The following is a 14,297-nucleotide window of genomic DNA, read 5'->3' on the forward strand; positions in this document are numbered from 1 at the left end:
TCGTTTTGTCGTTTTGTGTCTTTAAAATAATACTATAATGTATTAAAATGAAATTCAAAAATGTATATATTAAAATCACGATATATTATGTTATTATTATTTTTAAAAATATGTTAATGTCCGTTGCAAATAAGTGTTACAACCAAGTTTAACAATAAAAACTCCCTTATATTGTTCATGTTATACGCCCTCTGGCGATGATTGAAAAGCATACATAATATAATAATAATATATATTATATAAATTTTACGTGAGTAAAATAATATATATATATAAAAAAAAAATATATCAACGAATATGGATGTCGAAAACTTACAGCTGCAGCTGTAAAATTTACGCCGGGCAGAAAGTCAACGTGAAATAGTCAATTTGAGTTGAATGTATTCCATAGCGAACACTAATATTATTATTATTATATCAATATAAAAATTTCGAAAAAATTCTTATGCAGTTATGAATCACAGTGTATGAATTCGGATTTTTTTCGTCGTACACATCATAATACCTATAAATTATAATATTATAACCTTTATATAATATATATATTATATATTATAGTCCATTAAATGGGTTAGATTTTAATGTTTACCGCGATGTTTATTGTGATTGTAATAAACGTGATAATAAGTTATATAGTAATGTATCTGTATGCCTTTGTAACGCGGTGATATTGTTGGGTCACATCCTGTATACAGAGTGTGCGTGTTATATGTATTTATAGAGATGCACACGTACACGTGTTATACCCACTTTGAACCGAACTTCATTGCTCGATAAAAGGTAAATTTATGTCACGATAACGTCCCGGTATATTATGTCCGTTATTGTTGTTGTTGTTGTTATTATTATTATTATTATTATTATATTCGCCGGTTCGTAGCAAGAGAGGAAGAGGATATATTTTTATGGCCGAGCGTACACACGGGGGTGAATTGATTAGATATATCCCGGTACGATACCGATTGTGTGTGTGTGTGGGATAGGGGGAGGGGGTGTATAATATTATTGCCCATACAGATATAATGTTGCATATAAATAAAATATAATAAATTTAATACTATGGACTCGGGACGTTACGAGTCCGGAGATGCGTGTCTGTTCGTATATAGATCCCAAGCGGGTTGTTCGGGGCCTCATGTTTCGACCCGTTCGAGTACTTTTCGCCGCCACTCGGGTTATAAACGCCCTTCTTATATACATATATATAAACACCCACCATATACCATTTCACTTCTCCTCAACATTACCACCGACGGCTCCACCCCTACCATCGCCACCGCCGACATCATTCCCATCACCGACCACCGCTGAACTGTAGCAGTGGTCCCAAACACTCGTCTCATTGATGCAGCGATCGTCGTCGTCGCCGTCAACATTTATTTGGAAATATATAAATATATAATATATGTACGTAAAATATTATACAATAATATAGAATACGCGTCATTTTGATTTTTTTTTTTTTTATTATTATTAGAAAAAATAATTAAAACAATATTATGATATTTATAGATGTTTTTTACTATAAAAAAAATGAAAACGATACCGAGAAAAAAATACCTAAACCCATCATATTAAACTAACCTATACACACATCGTATATTTTATGCATTATTATAAATTATTATGTATAAATATATTAAAAGGCATTGCGTTTCTGCGACGACGTCGTTATAAATCTTCTCGTTACTCGCGTATGTATGTTCCGCGCCATGTTGGTAACCATTGACCGTTCAAGAAATTCCATAAACATATATATATATATATATATATACATATCAGTATATATGTATAGATATTGTATATAAATATATATATAATGTATGTGTGTGTGTGTGTGTGTGAGTGTGTGTGTGTATGATGTACATATTATACGAATACATGAGGAAACAAAGACCGACCTTTTCGTCTGTCCGGAAAGTAACTTTAAATGGATGTTATGGAATTAATACAAATGATAATAATAACGGCGTATACCCGCTGCTGCCGTTTGTATATACATACTTACGGCCATTGCATCACGTCAACCCCGATCATCGGTTCCCGCTGCTATTTATATTGTTTTTATTGCCCTCCGAGCCGTTTCCATCCACTTTTATCACTGTTTTACTGTATATACATTTCCTATATTATATACAAGCCTTATATACCATTATTATTTCCTCCCCTCTCTTTCCCATATAGTTAGCCGCCGTACGGCCAAATGTGTACTTTGGTCTTGAAGTCAATATCTACTGCCGGCCGGATGAGTACATCCGGTATATTATTATTATATCGCCACCGTCGACTTGCACAAATACGCGCGTATATATTCTCCGGACTCCGGAATACTGTAGCCACATCCGCAGATCACCCTCAAGCCGTGGCCGTTCGTTCGATTAAACTGCCGATGACTACTTGTTGACGATTTACATCGCATATAAATTATTATTTATTATTGATTATTAATGATTGTAACTATAATACTATACATATCGCAATGTATTGAAGAAGAAAATAATTTTATAAAAGAAGAGCGTCATCTGAAATATTTTTCATTCGATGGTCGTCATTTATTGTATGGTATATGACGTATACTCAAGATTTAGAGTTTAGACACATAGACAACATAATTATCTTGCACTTTACTTTATAATATATATAACATGATATGCACTCTATGTATATTAGTATTTCAAATCATTTTACTAGACAAGTAACTCGAAAGTATTTTCCAGTATTCAGTAATGATATTAAACAGAGTGTATACATTATAGAATAAGCTAATCAACTATTTAATGCTTAAAAGTTTATAATCTACGGCTTTAGTCTCACATAAATGTAGTTAGTATTTCTCATACTTTAAATGAATATTATAATTAGTTAAAGTAAACATTAATAATTAATATAATTATTTTATTAAATATTAGCTAAGATGATGTTTTATCTTTAAAATATATCGATATTTATTTTATAATATTATATTTTATAGTGTATTATATTATGTACATTGTACATATTATAAGTATTATTTTTATATGTATAGAAACATACACTTATATTGCATGTTAACTATTATATAAATAATATATCTAAATTGATAGTCAGAAATAATGCAGTACAATTTTTGTGTTACTTAATAATAACGATGTCGCTTCAATTATTTATTTCAGAGAAAACAATTTATTTACATTTAACCATTTAGTAAGTATCTATTTAGTATTCAGAAATTAGGTTTTTTTTAAATTTTATTCTCAGTGGATCTCACGTAAGTAAATGTAATCCAATTAGTACTTACTTTATTTTATACCTAAAAACTTTAAACATATTACCATTTTTCTTAATCATTAGTCATCAATTTGATCTATTTAGCAGGTAAGTACCTAAAGAACGCGTATTGATTATTGCAACTCGTTGAATTTTTTTAAATTTTAAAACTAACTTATAATAGATAAATTTGGTTATCGTATATTTATATTATTTTTTGTACAATTATTTTGATAAAAAAGAAAACAGATATATAGATACAATACCATTATCACAAACAGATACACCATTTAATGCATTTCGAGTTATAAATAGCTGGTAAAGTATTATAAACAATGTCGATGAGAAATGAGTTTGAGCATTAGTACAAGATTTTCGAATGCTATAATTGTCCTCTCTCAAGCGTATATTGCAGATGCAGATCCTGTTATTAATGAGACACGCAATTTACGAAACAATGATAGCGATATGAATGTCGTCAAGTTGAATGCGGTGTACTCCAATGTGTAATACATAACAACAAATAAACAATATTTAATAGCATAATACTCGTATTATATTAACCGCTTATTATTATATCGGTGTGCTTGAATAATATATTCGTAATATTAAAATGTACGCATACTATGATACATCTACTTAAACATCAATATCGCATTTCTATAAAATGTATAACATTACGTAACAAAATTGGCCAGAGTAGGACAATATTAATGGATTTCAATGTGACTTTAAAAAGAGACTTGTTACGCAAAATTATGTTGGCTTGCTTTGTACAATCTATACAATTTAATATTGTACTTATATTAGTTTGATATACTTTAACTGTCGTTATCACAGAATCGCACGCCGGTGTCGCAAGGTGTCCTTGTTAATGACGCATGGAAACTGCATTTTTATATTAGATATAATATAATATAACAATAATATTTCACGGTGCATCGGTGCAACGATCACATTGCGATGTAACGAGATGGAAAATATTTGTGGGGCGGGGTGACGGGATATTTAGTCATTATTATCCGAATTAATAATAATAATACATGTTGCACGATCCTTCCCCTTTGCCTCGCCAACCCCTTATAGCCATACAGCCATCGTTTTACAATAGTCATCGCTATTCACGTTGTATTATAAATATAATATAATGTTCGTATCTCATCTCTCGATAACGTCAATGAGCATCGATTACACATTTTCATATACGAGCAATCATCATAATTTATCTATTTAAAATACAATAGAAACTCGAGGGAGGGGAATTCGACGTTTGACCGGGTGAGAGCAATTGAATAAACTCGAATAATGTGACAGCATGAGATATACAATCGAACCGTATGCATTAGTCTAATTCGCTAGTAAAATGTTTTAGTACGGTGATTTATAATATTATACGTATACTGTTATTGTTGTTGTCATTATTATACATATATAGCCGGCGGCGGTGATCCGTTTTAATTTTTTTTAAATGTCCGTAGTGTTATTGCTATCTTTTCGATTGTGTCATTTTTATTTATTGTTATTAAATATATATATTTTATTATTGTAATGGTATTATAACATCAAATGTATTTTCATATAAAAAATATGTACGGGTAAAAGATGATAAAATTACAGTATAAATCGATTTATAATTTGAATATAGAATAATATATTATATTCTTAGGTTTAATTAAAATTAGTATTAACTATTACTACTATATTATGTATATTTATAATTGTTGATAACCCAATACAGTTCCTTATTAAAAGTAACGTTATTAAATGTTTCTTAAATTATCAAATACATAATATTATTGTTAATAAACTTACTTCTTTTTTCATTTGCATCATGTATGAATTGTATATATATTTATAACGCAGTAATGAACTGTTAAAATTGTATACAGATTTATACACTATAAAAAGCATGTATTATAATTTAGTTATACATATATACGTAAATGTATACCTTATTTGTTTTTTTTTTTGTAAATAATAACATATTATTAATTCCAATCACATCTTAAAACATGTGTGATGAGTCTTTTTAAAAATATTTCAATTAATATCTAAATAAAAAAGAAAGCGAAAACAAAGAAATTACAAACTTCACATTATTTAAAAATAAATATCATAGATATAATATTTCCTTTTAATATCCTTATTATTTTTAAATTATAAATAGATTTTTGTTACTTAAAACAACTGTTTTATATTACAGACATTAAATTTGATAATAAAAGCTACCATCTACTAAAAGAACTTTCAATTAAAATTAAATTATACGCTTCTTGTTGAAACATTTTTATTAGTTACAAAAAAAAATATATAAAATATCGCATTTTAGATAAAACAGTACATTAAACGATACTAATAATTGTACTACTTGAAGTTTTATTTTATTTAAAAATAAGGTAATCGAAAAAACAATTAGGTATACAAATAAGATTTTAACAAATTAAAAATATAAATGTATGAATATGTACTGCTTATAACTGCTACTTTGCTAATTTAATAAAAAAAACATATAATTTAATTTAAAATTTTCAGTCTGTGAACAAATGTTTTCACATGTTCGTTTTTGTAAAAAAACGAATGTACATTTAGTTATACTAAATAAATAAATAATTACAAAAGGTTTTGGATACATACAGTATAATGATAAAATCGTAACTATACATATAAATAAGCTTAAATGAGCTAACCAAGTTTTAGAAACTATTTTGACCTACCCATATAACGATATTGAACCTTAGTTTAAATTGAATTTACAAATGGGTGCGCGTAACCGTATTAAATAAATCTTTTTGCCCACAAAATGTTAATTTTCTACAAAACGGTTTGTTTTTCAAACAGAAATCAACGGCGTATATAAGTGACCTATACGGGTATAGTGGATAAGAGATGGTGTGTTAGTGTGACGAGGGGTGCAGGAAAAAACAAACAACTTTGGGATTAACAGCCGAAAGATAAAACAAGAGAAAAGCCATTATTGAATTTAGAGGGTGTGCGGTCGAAAGGGTTTTAAGAGTTACAACTCGAAAGTCGCCTCGACCTCACATTTGTCTAAATTAACCCCCGTCCTATCTATCCGTCCACCTTGAGGTAAGGGTGGCTTTGGAAAGTTCCCCGGTCGGTGTGTTATTTTTGAACAAAACTTTCTGACCATCTGACCACCACCCTCGAAATGGATATCTGAACGACTTTTGACTGCTGTTCATACCAAAGATTCGCTGAACGCTTGCCAACCCTTACGCGCTGCGCCCGACCACTTAACTCCCGCACTAATGTTCTCGATTTGAATTATATCTCAGTCGGTATTTACAAACTTTCGTCTTTATTAGAACTGACATACTTTATAGTCACCGTTACACACATTAGCCGGTCTGGTGTGCGCGCGTATGTGCATATATACCACATTGCTACGGAAAATATATTATATAGATACACATAAATACGACGTGCGTGTATTTTAGAGTTTTTGGCGCAAAATTGTCTTGCGCCGAGATTAAAACGTTTAAATCATAATATCGCGAGCAGCATTTACGCAGTTTGACAGAAATACAACCGGCGAAAATAACCGCCGCACAGCCATATCGCGACCGTTTCCGATTGAAATTAAAAAACTTCACCCCGACTTGGCACACACACGAGCCCACGATATATTATCAGTGGAAAGAACAGAAGAAAAAAAAAACCAGAAAAAACCTTTTCACCACGCGCCCGTGTCGGTACAAAAGACGTTTTTTTTCTCCTATATTTCTTTTCGGTTATTATGACCAAGCGTCTTCGGGACCGACCTTGCAGGCGTACTCATTATTGTTGTGTGGATATATACATATATAGGTAAATAACTACACTGCACATAAACGATTAACTCCTATGAATGTATAGACCTCGCTGCCGCGGCCGCCGTAGTAAATGGACTCATTCACAAATTATACCCCTTTTCTCATTCACGCGAGGCTGTATACTTTTCGTTTTTTTTTTTTTTTATTACTATTCAATAGGATTTAATGAACCCACGCATACACCGTTTATCTATATATACACATATACTGCACTACGGCGGCAGCTTATTTATTTATTTTTATTATATATATATAATATATATACGAGTTCGGATTTATTACCCGATTCCGTCGCGTACTCGCGTGTGTTAACTGCTAGTCAAACTCCGCGTAGATAGGTATTTATATCGTTATACACCGTGTACACATATATATACTATATGTTTAGGAATTACACATGCACACACGCCGGCCAGAATGATGATGACAATAGCATGTGCACACTAGGTATGTATAGGTACGTGGGTTTGTAAATCATTAGGTAAATGATACGAATGATACGGTTGGAATATGATGCGTGTCTGATGAATGGAGGGTCTCTATATTATTAAAAATAATGAATGAAACGTATTTTATTGGATTCTGTCTTGCTTTAAGCCCCAGTTTGGACGAACGACAAGACGACTGTGATTGATTAGACTTGACCGATTTATGTGATATTTTCATTCGGTCAATGGTCGAAAATGTATTACTATTATCTGCGAAGATTACGACGAGAGCATTATCTTGACGTGTCGGACTTATCTTACTCGGTTATTAATAATTATCATTATAATAGACATGAATTTAAAGTAGTAATAAAACACATTCTAATTTTGTTTCACAATAATTATTTGTTGAGACATCAAACGCATCAATGATCAAAAAAAAAAAAAAAACACATTAAATATATTATTATTATTATTTTTATAACAATTTTTTATTATACGTACACTGTGTATCTTTTTGAAATACCATGAACTAGACGATAGAGATTATCTATATTTAATTATAATAATAAAAATATCCAATTAATATAATGAAATAAAATTTCATGATATTTTATTGAATTGTTGTTTTATTACTTTTAGTTTTCTATTACTTTACAATTTTACATATTATAATTTAATTTTTAATTTTTATATAACGAACTTAATTTCTAAATTAGTAATATATTATTAGTACAGTACAATTTAAGATTTTGAATGAAGAATAAATATAATGTACACTTGCACAATTTTATTCTATAGACATTTTAATTTAAAATTCTAACGAAATAGGTACCTATTTAAATTTTAAACAAAATATAACAACTATAATTATTTTGTAATAATTTATTCGTTAGGTTTAGTAGCTTTTTACTGTTACGTATATTTAAATTAACTATACACAATTATATTTTCAAAATATATTAGTTTATCCTACCATATAACTAATAGAAAAATACAAGACGCCGTTTCTAATTTTCTATTCAAATTGGTTTTTTAAATTTATTCAAATTCTTATTCTTGGAATTTTTAAATATACTTTTATACTTTATTTTCAGTTATTCAGATTTTTATACTATTTAAAAAGTAGCCATACCAATTTACTTTTTTTTAAATGAGAGCAAACTTTTTTTTACTATAAATTGTTAAGCAGACAGTTTTGTAAAATTATATCGAAATAAATATTTTAACGAGTAGTATCTGAGTTATTATAATGTAAATAGACAGGTACTTCAAGATAAGTCTTTAAGACAGTTAAAAAAATATAAAATAAATTTAATATTGAATCTAGTATTAATTATAGGTACTTAAGAAATTTTTATAAATGATAACATTTTGATAAATTAATAATAATTACCCACTAATAACTAAATCTTTCAAATCATCAAATATTATGCATCAACATTTTGAAAAAAAGTTGTTAGCTAAAAATGTAAAGGAATAAAAGATTTATATTTTACAGATAGCTGCCAAAAGCTTTAACTTCTTGTTGGAATTTAATACTTTATGCACTTTTTTTCACTACATATTTACTCAATTATTTAAGTTAGTTTTAAAAAAAAAGTACTCGTTTCAGAAAATAATTTTAGTCGTATATATGAATTAATATAAAAATATATGTTTAATAAACTGTTGAACCAAATTAATTCTAAATTTAATTTTTTGATAGTAGTGTACTCAATCTTATGATTTAAAAATTAATAAATATATTTAATTCAGCTAAAATGTAATTTTCTTAGAAAGTATAGGTATCGGATAAAAGTATTGATATAACACCATGGTTATTCTTCGATCTGACATTCAATGCTCATAATTAGTCATATTGATGTTATCTGCTATAACAATAAGCTATGGCTCATTGTCTTTATAAATAAAAAACTATTATACATTTAAAAGCATTAACTGTCATAAACTGTATATAACTGTCCATAATAGAATTTATACAAGTTATTTGGAATCCTAAACAAAATAACCTAATTAGGTTTTTGTCAATTGACAAATTTAAAAACCTAACGACGTTTATTTAAGAATCATGGCGTACAGATTTGGTTGAGCGAACATCCCTCTAGAACTTAGACATTTTAGCTGTAGAATTTAGTTTAGGATTATTGGCCACTATAAGGTTATTACAACGATATAGTTATTGATAGTAAATTGATAAACAGTAGGTTAACTATCATGCATAAAATTCATAAGGAACATACATTTTAAAATTTCAACATCTTAAACACGAAATAATTGTCGTATCTTAGTACTAAAAATATAATTTAATTTGAGTCGGAAGTATTACCTTTTAGATGCTTATAACAATGTACTTGATTTTGATATTTCTTTTGATTCAAAACTTAAATTTAAAAAATAAAACTAGGTATATAATATAATGATAGATAAACTTATATGTATTTATTATGCATATAATATATACTATAAATTTATTTATTTATTTATATTTTTTCTCTATTTAAATATTTAATATTTAGATAATATATGCTGTATAATCTTATTTAAAGCTATAATTACTGTACTCATTAGTTATTACCCTTTTGTGTGTTAAACAATTTAAATAAATAATTGCAATGTTATATTTAAAAATAAAACTTACCTTGTTGACTTTAAAATCACTTTTTAATGTTCTAAGTTAATGGAGTATTCTTCATAGTATTTAGCGAGTTTACACCCATAGTACCATGTGCAGTTAACAGTAATATTGTCTATATATTGTCTATATATTATATATTTATTGTGTAAATTGTAGATATTATAGTTGAAGACAATTGTAATAAATCATAATGCATTAGTAAAATTAGTGTAAAATGAATTTTCAATCATAGAAATAAACGTGTTAAATAAAATTCAGTTGTACACAGTTTAATTAAAAAATAATCTACGTTTAAAATTTAAACACACTAATATGCTCGTAAAATAACAAACAAAAACAAAATTACCCAAAGTTTTCGAGTTCTTAATTGTATTTTCTGGAAACAAACACAACAGTGTAATATTGCGACTAGATTTGAATTTTGTGTAATAAAGTTTGTCGGTTGTGCATGTAAATTGCGACCGTGTCATAAAATAATAAATGTCCTATTAGCTCACATGCTTAAAGTATAAATGTAATTTAATTTGTTCAAAGTATACATAATTAATGTCTACAAAAATTATAATAAATTATAAGTCATAGTTCTTTAAGTAAGTTATATTTTGTTGAAAGTTATTTTGACATATACTTTGTGAGAATAACTAAGAATAATTTGTGAAAAATAATAATAATGTAATTAAATTATATGATTTTTTTTTATGCTTTTATAAGTATAACGATTAATAAGTATACTATTTGTGAATGGATTTGTTTTTACTTTTTTTTTTTTTTTACATTGTTATAATTCTATAATTATATTATAAGAATAAGATAATAATTCATATCCAAATTTACCTTAAATATATATTTTTTAATAATTAGTAATATTTTCTAAATCACATGAATTTTTAAAAAATACTATACAATTAGTAGTGGCGCAACTAGAAAATATTTTCAGAGGATCAAAATAATAATGAATTAACTTGTATACAAATATATATTATAATTATTTAAACATATTAAATGATCATTAAATAAACACATCAATATATATTATGATGTTCATATTGTCATAGATTATCGAGATCCAAAAATAAAAATGCAATAATTTTTCATCACAGTTGATTTTGTTTAGTATTATACTTTTATTAATTATAAGATATAGCTTAAACGACTTAAATTGTTTTTGTGTTTTCTAAAATTTTAAATTAAATAAATATATATTTATTGATTAGAAGAATATTTTGTTTATTGAGTTTAAAATTGTAGAAAAATCTTTAAAAACTTTAATCATCGATTACAATAGGATTTTGTTTGTTAATGCTAACCGTTTGATTGCCACACAAAATCTCTGCGGTAAATAGGTATAATAATATAGTTTGCTGCAGAGATGATAGGTCTCGTCTGCAGAGCAGTGGCTCGCAACAGAGCAACAAAAAACAAAATAATAACATAACGAATAAGAAGTGCTTTTTTCGCGCGCGTGGTGCGAGTAAATAAAAAAATCGCAGTGAACGGGGTAAGCTTGGCAAAACCAAATAGGGTTAACCCATATATATTGGCAAGAGCTCGCCGAAGAACAGAACAAAATATATTTGCATACAATATGCGGACTGATTCTTGTTGTGCGAATATATGATAGCAGCAGTATTATTATAATCTATACAGTCGCGACAACATTGTGTGTGGGTTCGGACAGCGCACATAAATATGGAATATATATTATATGAACGACTGCTTGTAACCGAAGCAGTCCGTTGGTTTGGTTTACTATAATACAGTTAACGACGGAATATACACATACAAATCTGTACACATACATAGAACATTACGCATTATTACAGTATAGATTATGTAATCGAGTGCCGGCGAAATCGGTAAACGAGCTCGGGCGATTTCACGCAAAAACGACTTGTCGGTCCGCGCCGTTCCGTTGTTGTAATATTATTATAACACCATTTGGTCCGTGTCAATCATACATTACGTGTGTATATATATATATAATATAGAACATAGAACCGGCCGCGTGTTTGATTGACACCGTGCAGCAGCCTATATAAACTTATAATAATATAATATGCCGTTTTCAATTAAACACCGCACACGCGCGCAATCGTTGACTTGTATACGCGCGCGACGAGCGGTGTCGACAATTACATCGTGTTGTCGGAAATTAAACGCACTATTAGTCATTGATTGGATTATCGGAGAATTCGCGGCCGTCAAACGCACATGTCGCCTCCGTTCCGGCTTAATACCCTCTTTAATAAATTACGTCTGGACGGGAGGGAAAAAAAATCGAAAGAAGTGCTGTATATGTACACTATATACGTATATACACGACGTACAATAATATAATATATGTTATGTATAATGTATATTTTAATATAATAATATAATATATAGGACGACTTATTATACTCATCATATATTATATAGTCCCTTTTTTTTTTACAAATTTTTCTTGGTTATCGTTTCTTTTCGGGAAAAAAAAACATCTCAATATAATAATATATACATTATATAATAATACGTACTCACGCGTATGTATATAGGTATACGACAACGCACCCGCAGGGACCCCTGGACTCGAATTTTGTTGTGGGCGTGTAGGAATTTCACGGACAAACGAGCCCGGAGGAAGTGAACCCGATTGAATGTCCGCCGCGGGGTGTACCTATATAATATTATCATTATAATGAATTATATAACTATGTATGGGTAATATATTATGTACATATTATAATATATAGATACGTACACTGGAGCGGTGTATAATATGGTTGCACAGCGCGCAGGTGACACTACGAAAAATTATATAAAGATCATACCGCCAATGCTGCCGCCGCCGCCGCCGAACTAAATATCGCGGGTATTATTAATATACAATATTATTACGATATATATACGGCTTAACGAAAAAGTAAACGCTACCCGTCGTTTTATGTATTATAATAATATACACTTTGCGTTCGTCTCCGCTGCAGTTAACCTCGATGGTGTCCGTGTGTAGAACCGGCGACGTCTCTGGCTCTGCTGCAGCGTAGTTGTGTATTATAATAATAATATGAGTTTACGACAATTGAATATTATAATATGCACACGTAATAGGTGCCAAGCAGTCTGTGACCTAAAACGCGAGTTTCTCCGATTTTTATCGCTTTACACGCGGCGTATGTATATATGTTTATTATATATCGTATAGTATATACATACATATACTTGCGGCGTTTGGAATGCAACATTATAATATGATATTATATCTGCCTTTACCTGTGTAGTATATACATATATATATGTATAATATAGGCGGCTCCTCAGTGTTGTAAAAACATTGGACATATTAAACGGTTTTAACGGCCCTTTAAAACGACGACGGCCGTCAAAACACTAACGACAGCCGCCGTCGCCGTCGCCGACGTTACGTATGATACGTGCCGTAAAAAAATAAAAAATAAATAATAATATAACAATATAATAGCCAATATATGCGAGCATAAACAGTGTTATAATGGGTATAATGTTGGTTCGGATCGACTGTCCCGCCACGCAGCGTGTTACTACATAACAACCGTTGTGCACTGCAATATCATACTCAGAGAATGCCAATATTATAATGAGTAATGATAGACGTATATTACGCGTAGTTCTTCGATATATTATCATTATTATTATATAATATTACACTGCAGATGGGACGCGATGCGAGCACGGCACTCGTTTTGATAATAAGACGACGCTTACTTCCGATTCTGCGAAACATAATACTAACAATTTATTATCCGTTCCTACACATATATGTGTTATTATAAACGCGACATTTTTATATGTCGTGTTATACAAACTATACGCATGTATATAAGTATAATATTACGACACACTGCTGTTATAATGGTTCACGGACAATTGAGTTTTATTTATTTTTAAATCCTCGTATATACATGAAAATGTATTAATATTATATCGAATAGATAGGAACATGGAATTATATAAATCACATTGTGTTATTGCAGTTCAATCGATTCGGTGTTTTTATATGTACGAATAACAGTAATAATTACGTTTTAGTAGTCAGTAGATTTCTCTATATTTGTATTTGAAAATTATTGTAAATTTTTATTTTCGCAATGCGTAACTATATAGGTACGTTTCATAACGCGTTCTGCAGTGTAG

At 29.2% G+C, this 14,297-nt stretch overlaps 1 long non-coding RNA gene across 2 annotated transcripts; it reads right to left on the reverse strand.

The window, feature by feature from the left end:
* Positions 1 to 11,606: 11,606 nt before the first annotated feature.
* LOC126550108 (uncharacterized) lies at positions 11,607 to 13,538 on the reverse strand. Of its 2 annotated transcripts, none has more exons than XR_007604156.1 (3): positions 13,398 to 13,538; positions 12,886 to 13,254; positions 11,607 to 12,801 (listed from the first exon to the last, which is right to left on the reverse strand). It is a non-coding gene; the product is annotated as an uncharacterized LOC126550108 (long non-coding RNA). The 2 variants fall into 2 exon arrangements; XR_007604157.1 differs by having other exon boundaries at positions 12,886 to 12,983; positions 13,059 to 13,538.
* Positions 13,539 to 14,297: the final 759 nt, after the last annotated feature.

Source organism: Aphis gossypii, chromosome 2, assembly GCF_020184175.1.
Source record: "Aphis gossypii isolate Hap1 chromosome 2, ASM2018417v2, whole genome shotgun sequence".
In the NCBI taxonomy this organism is placed as follows: Eukaryota; Metazoa; Arthropoda; class Insecta; order Hemiptera; family Aphididae; genus Aphis; species Aphis gossypii.